This window comes from Eumetopias jubatus, unplaced genomic scaffold, assembly GCF_037043125.1.
Source record: "Eumetopias jubatus isolate StellerSeaLion01/CBP00866 unplaced genomic scaffold, mEumJub1_p1.0 scaffold_13, whole genome shotgun sequence".
Lineage (NCBI taxonomy): Eukaryota > Metazoa > Chordata > Mammalia > Carnivora > Otariidae > Eumetopias > Eumetopias jubatus.
In genome coordinates this window covers 11,747,180-11,760,576 of record NW_028274819.1, presented here as the reverse complement: position 1 = coordinate 11,760,576, position 13,397 = coordinate 11,747,180, and positions in this window count along the sequence as shown.

The window sequence follows — 13,397 nt, the reverse complement described above, 5'->3', positions numbered from 1 at the left end:
ACGCCCGACAGAATCAGGAAGAAAAGGCGGGAAACCCTGCTTTCAAGAAATCCCCGCCTCGGGTAATAAATATTCCACCCCCTAGTTAACAACTGTCACTAAAAGGTAGAAACCCAAGCCCCCCGTGTGCAGCTATCCCTCGAGCCGGCCTGCTCTCACATCTGCGGAGCGTACTTGCACTTTAATAAACTTTCCTGCTTGCACCGCTCATCCACTGTGTCTGGTCTGTCTTTGAATTCTTTCTTTCGATGAGACCAAGAGCGTCCAGGGACATCCTTGGAATGGACTGAGCAGAGGCCACAGGGCCCGGGTTTCCCCAGTCCACGGGCAGCACCTTTTTGGCGAGCCAGCCAGAAGGAGGTAACAGCCGTTGAGCGACCCTCTCCACCACTGGTGAGTCTCCAACTCTCGCCTGTCTTTGTGCTGGAGAGTTGCTTAGTCAAGTCACCATTCCTCCTTTGCTCTACTCTCTCTGGTCTACCTGGGAACCGGATGTCTGGTAGCATTTATGAGAGACTAATTTTCAGCTCCAAAGAATAAAGGGACACTTGCTCCTTCCAGCCGAAAGGCACTCTTAGGTGACTGAGAGTTTTACGGAAGTGTCGGAAATTATTTCTCAGGCCGCACAGCAGTCCCATGGGGCTTTGCATCTCCCTGGTAATTAAAACTTTGGCTCATCTGGATATGCACACATAGGACTGAGCTTCCAGTGCTCCGAGCTCCTCTGGTTGTCTTAGATTTCTGGTGCAAGAAACCGAGACATGTGAGAGAGTGATCCATGGTCACTCGTGCAAGTGACACAGCAGCACACAGAGATCCTCTCCACTGGTCCCGAGGTGACTGTCTGAGATTCCCAGGCTGACTCTGTCTGCAGGAATCTGCCTCTTGGTCATGGGACACTGACCCACCTTGTCTGCCTTCAACTGCTTCCTCTCCTACCTACTTCTGCACTCTCCTCTGTTGGTGGTGGGGCACGGAGACCTGCGAGATGTCCTGTCCCCTGTGGCAGAGGTCCGGCACAACTGCCAACTCAGACTGTGATCACCATAAAGTAGCTATAAACCATTCTACTCCCTGGCAAAGGACCCCACCCCTCGAGGTCTCTCCCTGTGGGTATGCCTTATCCACCACTTAATTAGATGTGACTCAACCCAAATAATTCAGGGATGCAAAGAGAACTGGAAAATAGAGGTTAGTTTCACCAGAACTGACCACAAAGTGGGGGGAGATCAAACAGGTCATACGAGAAACATTTAGACGGTCAAAGGGACCCTGTCCCTGGTGGCTGTTGTTTGCCACCAACTGTTAAGAGGCCTAACAGAACAAGGGAGGTGGGATATTCAGAGATCTTGAATCATGATGATGCCCGTTCCCAAGGGATCCATCCTAGGACATCAGGGTTAATTATTGGGCATTGTTTCTATCGGGTCTTCAGGAAGGCTGTCACTCCTGGGACAGCAGGTGCCAGAAAAACGCTTGGGCCTTGGGATGCCAGGGCCGCTGGGTCATCACTTGGCATGCTGGCCACAGCCATGATTTCAGGGGTGAATGGACAGCAGGCTCGGGACACCCACAGTCCACTCACCACTGGAACTCTCTAGAAGAGTACCCACTTGAGATCCTATCAGGTTTCGGAGAGAGAGCTAACTCTCCTCAGGGAAATAGGACTCCAGGCTTCTGGTAATGGGAACCCTGGTTTAGTTGCTCCTTTTCTCTTTACAGGAGTCAACTATCTCCCTGAAGACAATGGGATATTCCACCTCCATCCCCAAAGACTCCCCTCTGGGATGTATTTTGAGACAATGGGATCAGCTCCTATTAGAAAGCCTAAATAAGAAAATGCTTATTTTCTTTTGTAACATTGCTTGGCCACCATATAAGCTAGAGGGGAGGTCTTGTCAGAAAATGATAGTCTTAACTATAAAACCATATTGCAAGTCGATGTCTTCCATATGATACAAGAAAAGTGGGTAGAGATCCCTTCTTTCCAGGCCTTTATGGCCCTCAGGGATGCCCCTGACACATATAAAACATGCACAGTGGGAGGGGGTCATTTAGATCTTGGCCCCAAGAAAGGAATTCTTGCAGTAACTCCCCTCGGAAACACCCCAACACCGTTGGCTCCAGCCTAAGCAACCACTCCCCCACCCTAGCAGCCAATCTACCCTCCTTGACCAGACTCGGGCCCAAAGAAAAAGTTCCTCTGCCCCCTCCAGGAGGTGGTGGGTGGACCTCAGGGGACCACAAAGACTCTCTGTCCCCTTTTTGATGTCAGATCTCAGGCAGTGCCATGAGTGTTAAGCCAGTTTTCTGAGGATCCCAGCAAATCTACTGAGAAATTCAGGAGACTGACTCCAGTCTTTTGCTCTAACCTGGAAGGACCTTCTGGTCATTCTGTCCCATTGCTGCCATCCGGAGGAACCATTCCTCATCTGGGCAGAAGAGGAAAACTTCATGCTACCCAGCCTAACAGATATCCTGGTTGGAATGACCTTCGTACCTCAGATAGACCCTAATTGGAATTATCAGCCTGGGCAGCAGGGACTAGCCCACATGGTACTATGCCTCCTGGAGAGCATGAAGAGGTGTATCATCAAACTAATAAACTATGATAAGGTGAGGTAGATCACCCAAGGACCCAATGACAATCCTGCTCTTTTTCAGTCCCATCCAGTAGAAGGGCCACAAAAGTTCACCAGTGTAGATCCAGATACCCCAGAGGGAAGGTTGGTCCTGGGAGCTCATTTTATAAATGAGGCAGGTCCAGATATTCATAGAAAGCTCCAAAAGATGGCTTTAGGGCCCCAAACTCCCAATACAGGCAACTTTACTCCTTCATGGGCCAATCCTCCAACAAAGGTCCCAATATACAAAGAAGGAAATAAACTGGACTCAGCAGAAAGACTATCAACTCCATCCTGAGGGATGGTGGACGCAAGACCAAAAGGTGATGCTTCCCTAGGCATCCCAGTGGAAAATCATCAAGGGACTACATGACTTTTCTCATTTGGGAAGAGATGTATTAACCTCCTTAGTTAATAGAGTCTTTTCAGGAATTATCCTGTCATGGGTTATCAAGGAAATCACCAGGGCCTGTGACCTATGTCACAAGAACACCACTGGGGGAGGGTTTAAACCACCTCCACTTCTCCAGCCCATCCAAAGACAAGGCACATACCCTGGAAAGGACTGGCAGATAAGACTTCACTCAGATGCCCCCATCTCAGGGACCTAAATACCTCCTGGTCTTTGGGGACACTTTCACTGGTTGGATAGAGGCTCATCCTGCTAGAACGGAAAAAGCTCAAGAGGTAGCAAAAGCTCTACTAAAGGAAATTATCCCGTGCTTTGGGCTTCCAAAGTCTCGGCAAAGTGATAACAGCCCATCCTTTATTGCAAGGGTGACTGAACAAGTGTCTTCTGCCTGGGAATTCATTACCACCTTCACGCTGCCTGGAGACCCCAATCCTTCGGAAAGGTCAAGAGCGCTAATCAAATCTTGGCCAAACTTTGTCAGGTAACCTCAGAATCCTGGATAAAACTCATGCCTATAGACCTCCTGAGAATGAGAATGGCCCCAAAAAGGAACCTCCAACTCAGTCCCTTTGAAATGCTATATAAGAAGCCTTTCTTAACAGCAGATCTGCTGTTTGATTCAGAAGCTCACGATTATAAAACATTTAATCAGTCTAAGACAGGTACAGCAGGCTATCATGGATTATGGTAATAAAAATTTACCTGTGCCCAAGAAAGAGCCTGTACCTGCCCGGATCAAGCTAAGGGATATGGTTTCATTAAAGACCTGGAAGGAGGGTTTACCTTCAGATCAATTAGACCCCAAATGGTAGAGACCCTACCAGGTTCTTCTTGGCACCCCAACAGCAGCTAAGCTCTAAGGTATAACTAGCTGGGTTCATTTGTCTAGAATAAAACTAGTGGCTCCAGACTACCCAGAGTTGAAGACTGAGACATTCCATCTAATCCTGTGAGCCAGTGGAAAATCTACGCTACATCTTCAAAAAGATAAGTGATTGACATCCTACTATGAATATTTGCTTTGTACTTTTAGCTATTGCCTGGATTTTTTTTTTAAGTGTTGTTCGTTTGAATTTTATTGGTTTTGTAGTTTTTTTCCTTGTATTTAACATATACATTTGTTTCAGCTTTATGGTTGTGTAAAAGCTGTAACATCGGGCGCTTGGGTGGCTCAGTTGGTTAAGCGACTGCCTTCAGCTCAGGTCATGATCCCAGGGTCCTGGGATCGAGTCCCACATCGGGCTCCCAGCTCAGCGGGGAGCCTGCTTCTCCCTCTGACCCTCTTCCCTCTCATGCTGTTTCTCTCTCTCTCTCTCAAATAAATAAATAAAATCTTTAAAAAAAAAAAAAGCTGTAACATCAGGAGTCCTGGATTTTCTTTATACTGCTTCTCCTTGCAAACCTCTGTCTACTTGCATCTCTGAGTTGTTTTTCTTGCTCTCCTCAAGCCACTCCCCTCCTTCAAACAAAACAAAACAAAAAACATCTTTCCTATTGGGTCTCACCCTCAGACATGGCCCTAAAAGTCTTATTTTTTCTCATTCTTATTACTGCTCTAACCTAGGCAGATCCACAGAAGAGTTCCAACATCATCTCCCAGGAAATAAGTTTTCCACCTGCTGGATTTGTCATTTACATCCCCCCAAAAGGCCTTTCTTACCTCCTCTTTTATCCTGCTTATTCTCCTAATATAAGTCTCCATCAGAAAAACTACCAGGCAAGTTTCCCTTCCGTAGAAGGGACTCTCATCGGCCCTAATTGGATCTGTGTTGACCTATCCCCTCCCACGATATTTCAGGTGGTGAACCCCGCTTATTCCTAAGCTCCACTTGCAGATAACTCCAATAATTCAACCCATAAAAACAGACCTAAAAGATAGGTCAGCTGGCCAGATAGCATCACCTCTGGGGGCAGTCTCTGGACCTCACTTTGCCAACGACCCTTGGACCATCAGACGAATTTCCAATGTCTCAATTCAGTATTCCAGGCATGGAATGCGGCATGTCCGCATAGAAAATATAAATGACACAGATTGCAGTGCCACCCACTGGGTATGTGCCAATTCCACCCTTTCAAGTAAAACCCCAATACATCCATGTTTTGGATCATGGCCTAGCTAGACACTAGCTTTAGTCAGCATTACTGTTCAATTTCTCCCTTCACAACCACACTTTCTAGTTCCCTAGGATACAGGAAGGCAGGACCCGATTCCCCAAATGCACACACAATAACTCTTCCCTGTGGGCCCAACAGCTCCAGGAGCTAGGAACAGCAAGTTCTCCCATAACCTTATGTGCCTCTCCCAAATATCTCCTTATCTGTGTACATCCTTCTCACAATCTACAGGGGCCCCATGTTTACTCAGCCCATATTGGCCCTAGGATTTCAATGCGCTGATAACCTCAAACACTGGGGCAATTGCACCCTGGAGTCCACATCTATAATTCTGCCCACTCCGACACCAGAACCTGAGGAAATGCATTAGCTCCTTGGGGATTTGCATATCATGATACCACCCTGCGAAATCTGATAGCAGCATTAGATGAACTAGCTTTTCCTCTCGTTTCTCAGATCTCTGCCAAGTCCCATCTGTCTTTGGCCAATGTGGTTATAGACAACAGGCTGGCTTTAGATTATTTATTGGCTGAACAAGGTATGTGCTGTCATTAACAGAACATGTTGCACCTACATCAACACCACTGGACAGGGGGAAGAGAATATCCCAGAATTCTATGCACCAGCCTAATGGCTACATCCAATGGCCAAAGGGGCTGATCCTGCTAATAATATTTGGGATGCTGTATGTAAGACCTTTCCATCTGTAACCTGGTTCTTGCCCTTTTTAGGAGCACTAGCGGCTATATTGGAACTTTTGCTTTCTGTACCTTGTTTGTTTAATTTTCTTGTCAAATTTGTCTCTTCCAGACTCCCCACAATTTCATTTACAAATGATGGTGCACCAGGGATTCCAACCCATCCCCTGTGAAGATGAAACCTATCAACACCAAGCCCGTGATTTCCTTCTACTCCCCACTGTCCATCAAGGTGTCCTAAAATTTAGAGAGCAAGGACTTCTGGAACCCTCAGGCAGAGTCAACATCCCAGACCATTATGATGCACCATCACCCATTTTCCCTTCAAAGATTTTAAGGGCCCAGAGTCCTTGAGGGGAGAAATGTTAGAGGAGGCAGCTAGTTAGGTTCTAAAAGAATACCTGGAGACCAGAAAAGGGGAAGCGGTGGCCAGTTCTGTTATCAGAGAGTCAGAGGCCGGTCCTGGCAGCATTCCCAAACCCACAAGAAACCAGATCAAACCAAACGGGCTGACAAAGAAGGCCGGAAACCCCTGGCCAAATAAGGAAGAAAGGGTACAAAATCCTGCTTCCACGAAATCTCTGCCTCCAGTAACCTTCCTCCCCATAGCTAACGGTTGTCAGTAAAAGGTAGAAACCCAAACCCCAGCGTGCTCGAGCCAGCCTGCAGTCACATCTGCTGAGCGTTCTTGAACTGTGATGAACTTTCCTGCCTGCACCGCTCACCTGCTGTATCTGGTCTGTCCTTGAATTCTTTCTTGTGATGAGACCAAGAGCCTCCAGGGACATCCTTGGGTTGGGCTCGGGGAGGCCTCATGCCTAGGTCTCCCCAGTCCACTGGGCAACACTCCTCACTCTGTCCCACAAGTTGCTGACCCCGCTGTGAGGAGAAAATTGACTCGAGAGGCCCTGCCTTTATGTGTGCTTCTACAGGTGGGGGTCTCTTCCAGACCTAAGGGCCCTGCCCTTGTTGGCTTTAGCATCGTTGACTTGGTTCACATGTTTGTGAAAGTCACAGATTCAGGAGCTCATTGAATATGGAGATGTTGTGAACTATTGTTACAGAGCTTTGGGGAATGCAGCACCTGTTACATTTTGCTAGTTTAAACCCGCAACAGAAAGCGTAAAACAAATTGCTTTTCCTTGGCATTGAGCTCTCTGGTATCAAGAAAGTAAAGAATACTCTTTTTCAGAAAATGTTGATATAAAAGAGAGGAGTGTTTATTGAATTCTGGAGAGAGGATACACTTTGGAAATCCCCAGTTAGATGTAGGCTATTTGTGATTTTTAATTTTTTTTTAAGATTTCATTTATTTATTTGACAGAGAGAGAGCACTACCAGGGGTAGGGGGAGAGGGAGAAGCGGGTTCCCCACTGAGCAGGGAGCCCGATGCAGGGCTTGATCCCAGGACCCTGGGATCATGACGTGAGTCGAAGGCAGACGCTTAACGACTGAGGCACCCAGGCACCCTAATTGTGATTAAAAAAAAAAATTGAATCAAAGTGAATCCCTTTATGCTTGTGTCCTGCCTTTGCTACTTACTGGTTCTGTGACTTTGGGAAAGTCATCCAAGCACTCTGAGCCTCAGTTCTTACTTCTGTTAAATGGGAATAAAACCTTACCGGATGCTGTTGTGATTAAATGCACTTGAACATGTTTGCTAAAACTAAACAGCTACAAAAATGTGACTTGGGTTGCCAAGCACATCCCCCAGATTACTTGCCAACCACAAGGGAGAATTAGATACTTCTACAGTAGGGAAATCTGGCTGTCCCCACTTTAACCCAGCTATCCAACTTAGCATCGCTCACCCTGGGACAATCAGTATTTTTAGGAGGTCCCTGGTGTGTTGCAGCATGAAGTATACAGCATTGCCTAATGAAGTTTTCTTGCCCTAAATGCTGAATCCTGAATGCAATCAAGGCTTCAAATCTAACCTTTGGTTTATAGGAGCTGGAGGAACTGGTTAAACAACACTCCCAAGGAAGACCATCAGATAAATCAAGAATGTGAGGCATTCTCTAAGACAACTGGTTTTCTAGAAGACAAGACCTAAAGATTAAGGGAAATTGATGTCATAAAAAAGGTACCATCACCAGGGGGTGATGGTCCTAAATTTAAAAAACTTGAAAGACACAACCACGTGCTTACTAGATTCTGGTTCTGAAAAACAAAACAAAACAAAACAAAACAAAAAACAGCTTTTTAGACATTTTGGGGATAACTGGGGAAATTTGAAAATGGATTGGTATTAGATGATGTTAGGCAGTTACTACGTTTGTTCAGTGTGATATTGGTATGAGGCTATGAAGGAAAAACACCTTTAATATTTGGAGAAGTGATTGGGAGTGAAGAGTCATAATGTCTGTAACTCCCTTTGAAATGGAAAAAGAAAGAAAGGAAAGGGAGATTAAAAGAAAAAGAAAGAGTGAGCCAAGAAAAAGTAATACAGACTTTGAAATGCACGCACACACACATTTATATCTATGTATCATCTGTATATCTCTATATAAAGCAATAGAGCCCAATGTTAATTGTTAATTGTTGGATGTTGGTGAGAAGTATATGGGGATTTATTGTACTAATATTTCTACTTTTATTGTATATCTGAAAAGAAAATTTGTCTTAATGTTTTCAAAGGCTGGGTTGCATCATCGTCGGCCACCACTGCCTCCAGAATACAGCCCAGATTTCTTACCTGGCAAATCAGGTCCTTGACAATCTGGTGTCACTTCTTTCCCAGGCAGTCTCTTACTCTAATGTCTTGATGTATTCTATGCTCCAATTAAATTGGTCCACACGTCTGTTTCCACGTTTGCCCGGCACTTTCCCATGTGGGTGCCTTTGCGTATGCTCCCCCTTCTTTCCTTTTTTTTTTTTTTAAAGATTTTATTTATTTATTTGACAGAGAGAGACACAACAAGAGAGGGAACACAAGCAGGGGGAGTGGGAGAGGGAGAAGCAGGCTTCCTGCTGAGCAGAGAGCCCGATGCGGGTCTTGATCCCAGGACCCTGGGATCATGACCTGAGCCGAAGGCAGACGCTTAATGACTGTGCCACCAAGTTGCCCCACTCCCCCTTCTTTCCATGCGTAATATTCTCCCCACACAGCATCTCCTCTGATACCCTGCCTAGAAGTAATGCTCCCCCCTCAGGATACAGAATTTGCTGTGACAATTGTTGTTTCGCCCTAAGTCATTTGTGTTCCTGACATATGACAGCTACTACAGGTCGAGTTCCTCCAGCATGTGATCTGTAGATCTGTATCTGTCATCTTCAGCTCCCGCATCACACAGCCTAGCCTATTCACCCATGTGACAAATATTTATTGAGCATCTACTGGAACATCTCTAGTCTTGAGCCAAGTGTTGGGAACAGGGTAGTGAATGTACAGTGGGTTCTATTCCAAGTGCAATGGAAGCGATTAGGGATTAAAGTGATCCCAATTTTTGTTAAAAATGGTCACTGTGGAGTCACAAGAAGGGGGGAAAGCCAGCAGTAGGGGAGCGCTTGCAGCTTTCTCGAAGAGATGCTGGAGGCTGGATTGAATGTGGTGGCAGGTGGACCCATTCCAGAGGCTCACTGAATAGGTGCAGGAAACCGGGTCAGAGGGAGAAGCGGACCCGAGACGCACTCGGCTGCGATGAGAGCTGGAGCTGGGTGCCCCATCCCAGGCTTCCGCTCTTGAGACAAGGTGGCTGGGGGCACTCGCTCCACGGCACTGGTCCATCATTGCTGCAGGCTGCATCCAAGGAGGCGGCCCAGCCCAAGGCACTTCCTTGGGGTGAGGGCAATTCCCCGAGGGAGACAGGCTCAGCCGTGAGCCCGGAGCCACTGACATTGTCAGCAGCTGGGTTTGAGCACCTGCTCCTGAAGAGGGCATTTCCAGAGCACCACATTCTGTATCTATTTTGTAGACACTCCCACAGGGAATAATTGTGTACTTAAAAAACAGGACCTGCCTACTACCTGGGGAAATCTCTAAGACCCTAGCAGGAGGCACCATTGGCTCACTGAGGCTTTATAGCCCAGTGATGAGTTATTCTGCCTCAGGACCCTGATCATTGGGGTCCGTGTTCTGCTTGTGTGAAGGGAATACGATCTTGTGTGATTTACTTAACCTCTCACCAGTTTCTTTATGACCATGTGAATAGCATCTATTTCTCAATGTTTCGAGGGAAGGATTCAATGAAAATGCACGAATGAAATCTGCCTGTCATATAGTAAATGATCAGTATATGCTAACTGTAATTATTAATTATGCAAGGCTGTCTTTGAAGCACAGCAGAGCTAACCCAAGTGGGACCCAAGACTTCCTTGGGAGTATTAGACGTGCTATAGAGAAGCCTCGAAATATTGGGACTTTCTATGATGTAGGAGTGTGTTCGTAAAGTGAAGCTTTATTAAAGTGAATCAGCTTTTACTGTCGTTTTTTTAAGATTTTATTTATTTGAGAGAGGGAGAGAGGGCACAAGCAGGGGTGGAGAGGGGCAGAGGGAGAGGGAGAAGCAGACCCCCTGCTGGGCAGGGAGACCGACTCAAGACTTGACTCAGGACTTGACCCCAGGACCCTGAGATCATGACCTGAGCCGAAGGCAGACACTTAACGACTGAGCCACCCGGGCGCCCCACAGCTTTTACTGATTGTTAAGCACACTCACAAATATAATTGCATTTATTCTTTGTCACGGTCCTGGTTGTTTTACTCCCCCTCTTACAGATGGGGAAACTGACTTAAAACAAGTAGGTAACTTGTAAGGGTAAAGCCCTGAATAGCCCCACACCTAAGGCAGGCTGTCCTTTGTACCAGAGGTACCATAAAATCTCTTCTCAATAACATAAACAACTCAGTTACAGCCGGTGTCATCAACACAATGACATGACATTTGGTTTGATTTCGATTAACAGAAAATAAACATAATTTCTCTTATTTTTAAAAAGTATCACCAGTCTGCCCCTGCTGCTGTTACTCCTGGGAAAACTACCATTTTGCCATTCCTCAAATTTATAATAAATTTTTAAGATTATTCAAAACTGCTTCCCCCCCCAGTAACACTTAACTCTAATACGAAATGACTGAAAAAAATGTGCAAGTGACAGAGACTCCACTTATGTTGGTTTAAACACATAAGAGTTTATTCTCACGTATAAAAGAAATCCTGAGGTAGGCAGCTCAGGGCTGGTAGAGTAGCTCCCTGAAGTCTTCAGAGACACACACTTCTTTCTCTTCTGCTGTGCAGTTTTTGATGTTGAGATTACTTTTTCCCTCAAGATGGCTGCTGGAGCTCCAGCCATCACAACTGCATCCTAGGCAGCAAGAAGAGGGAAGGAGGGAAAAAAGGGTTCCCTTCCAAGGAGCAATTTTTGGATATCCCACACAACATGCCTGCTTACTTCTCTGTTAATGGCGAAGCACTGGGGGGTGATTGTACATGTAATTCAGGTTTTCTTTCTCTGCTACTCAACTCACTGCAATCTTGGACAAGTCATGTCCATAGTCTCTTTTCCTTCAAATACAAACCTATTATATTCATTATGAAAGATACTAAAGGTTCAGAAATGTAAATACAGGAAATGAAAATCCCCCATAATCACACCTTTCAGAGATGACTGTTAACATTTTGATATTCTTCCACTACCGTACGGGATTTTCTAAACAATTACATTTTTTTAAAGATGAAATATTTGACGCCTCTACTTACCAGTTTTCCAGGGCTACTGTAACAAAGGACCACAGATTGGGGGGCTTAAACAATGGAAATTTATTTTCTTACAATTCTGGAGGCTAGAAGTTTGAGATCAAATCGCAGGTGTGGACAGGATTGGCTTCTGAAATCTCCCCTTCACTTTTAGATGGCCCTTTTCTCTGTGCCCGTGTCCTAATGTCTTCTTAAAAGGACATTCATATTGGGTTCTAACGCACCCTAATGACCTCATTTTCACTTAACCTCTTTACTTTGAAGACACCATCTCCAAATACAGCCACATTCGGAGGTCCTGGGGGGTAGGATTCCAACATGTGAGTTTTGAGGGACACAATCTGGCCCCTAACAGACACAGAATGCATGTAATACACAAAAGCTGTTAAGCACAATAGTAAGGCCCACCAAACTACCACCCAAAACAGCCAGTTTCCTACATCTTTATCTGAATCCCATTCCCCTAAACACTCCCAAAGGTAAGCACCGTCCTAAATCTAATTCTAAAAAATGATTCTCTCAGTCACCTTGCCTTCTAATGGCTCAGTCTTCTGCAGGCCAGGAACAGTGTTGTGAGGCCCTCTCTTAAGTGGTCCCTTCCACGCGGTGTGGAGAAGGCCCGTTTCCATCTCCACACTGCAGTGATTTCTCAAAAGCATAAATCAGATATTTTGTTTTGTGCTTTTTCCTTGAACACTCTGCAAAGTCTTCCCACTGCAGTGAGAGCAAACCCTGTCAGGGCCCTGTGGGGTCATTCTATCCCCACTTCATTCCAGCAACATCAGCCTTCTGTGGTCCTTGAGCTCCTCACTCTCCTCTCAGGGTCTTGGCGATCTTCCTTTTGCCTTGGGATGCTCTTTTGAGCCCTTTGCACGGCTGTCCTCTTGTCATTATTCATGCACCTACTCACAGGGCTCCTGCTCATCAAAGCCTTTCCTGACCGTCTCAAGTACCCCTCCTCCCATCTCTCAGCTCCCTTACCCTTTGTTCTCTGAACACCCGCCTCTACCTGTTAAGTATCCTCCTGAGACCTCAGGCTGCACAGGCACAGGGCCTCCGTTTGTCTTTGTCACCACTGGGCCTGCATTGCCAAGTGCTGGCCTGATGTATATGACCAAGTTGTTCCTGACCTCAGGGCTGTTGTGATAAAGCAAGTGACAATGTAGTGACACTGGCATCGCACAGACCAATTTATTACACTAAAGGACCATACAGATGCCAGACAGCTGTAACTCTGATCTTTATATAATGCAGTTGGTACCGATAATGACCACCTCAATCACCCCCTTTTTTGACGTTACTGAGAGACAACTGCTTGATTTGCCTACTGAGAATGAAGGCGTTAAAATCCCATCAGAAGACTTTGCAGATGTGTCCTTAAATGCCTGGAGCTTTTCAGCTGCTCCTGTATAAAGCATGGAGCAGGCACAGGAGCCTTCTAGAGGCCAGGACACTAGGCATGCAGCCTAAAACGTAAGGTTGGTTATTTATTTATTTGACACTAGGCATGCAGCCTAAAACGTAAGGGTTATTTAATTTTATTTGAGAGAGCGAGCAAGCGAGTGCACAAGCCAAGGGGAAAGGCAGAGGGAGAAGCAGACTCCCCGCCAAGCAGGGAGCCCGATGGGGGACTCGATCCCAGGGTCAATCCCAGAACCCTGGGATCATGACCTGAGCTGAAGGCAGATGCTTAACCGACTGAGCCACCCAGGCGCCCTAAAATGTAAGGTTTAAATCCCAGTATCAGCCCTCACCAGCTGGACTGTCTTCTGAGCTACAGTTTTGGCAGTGTGCCCTTAGAGTGGCCCATCCTGCTCCAAAAGGTTGGAGAGGACTGACGAGAAGATGT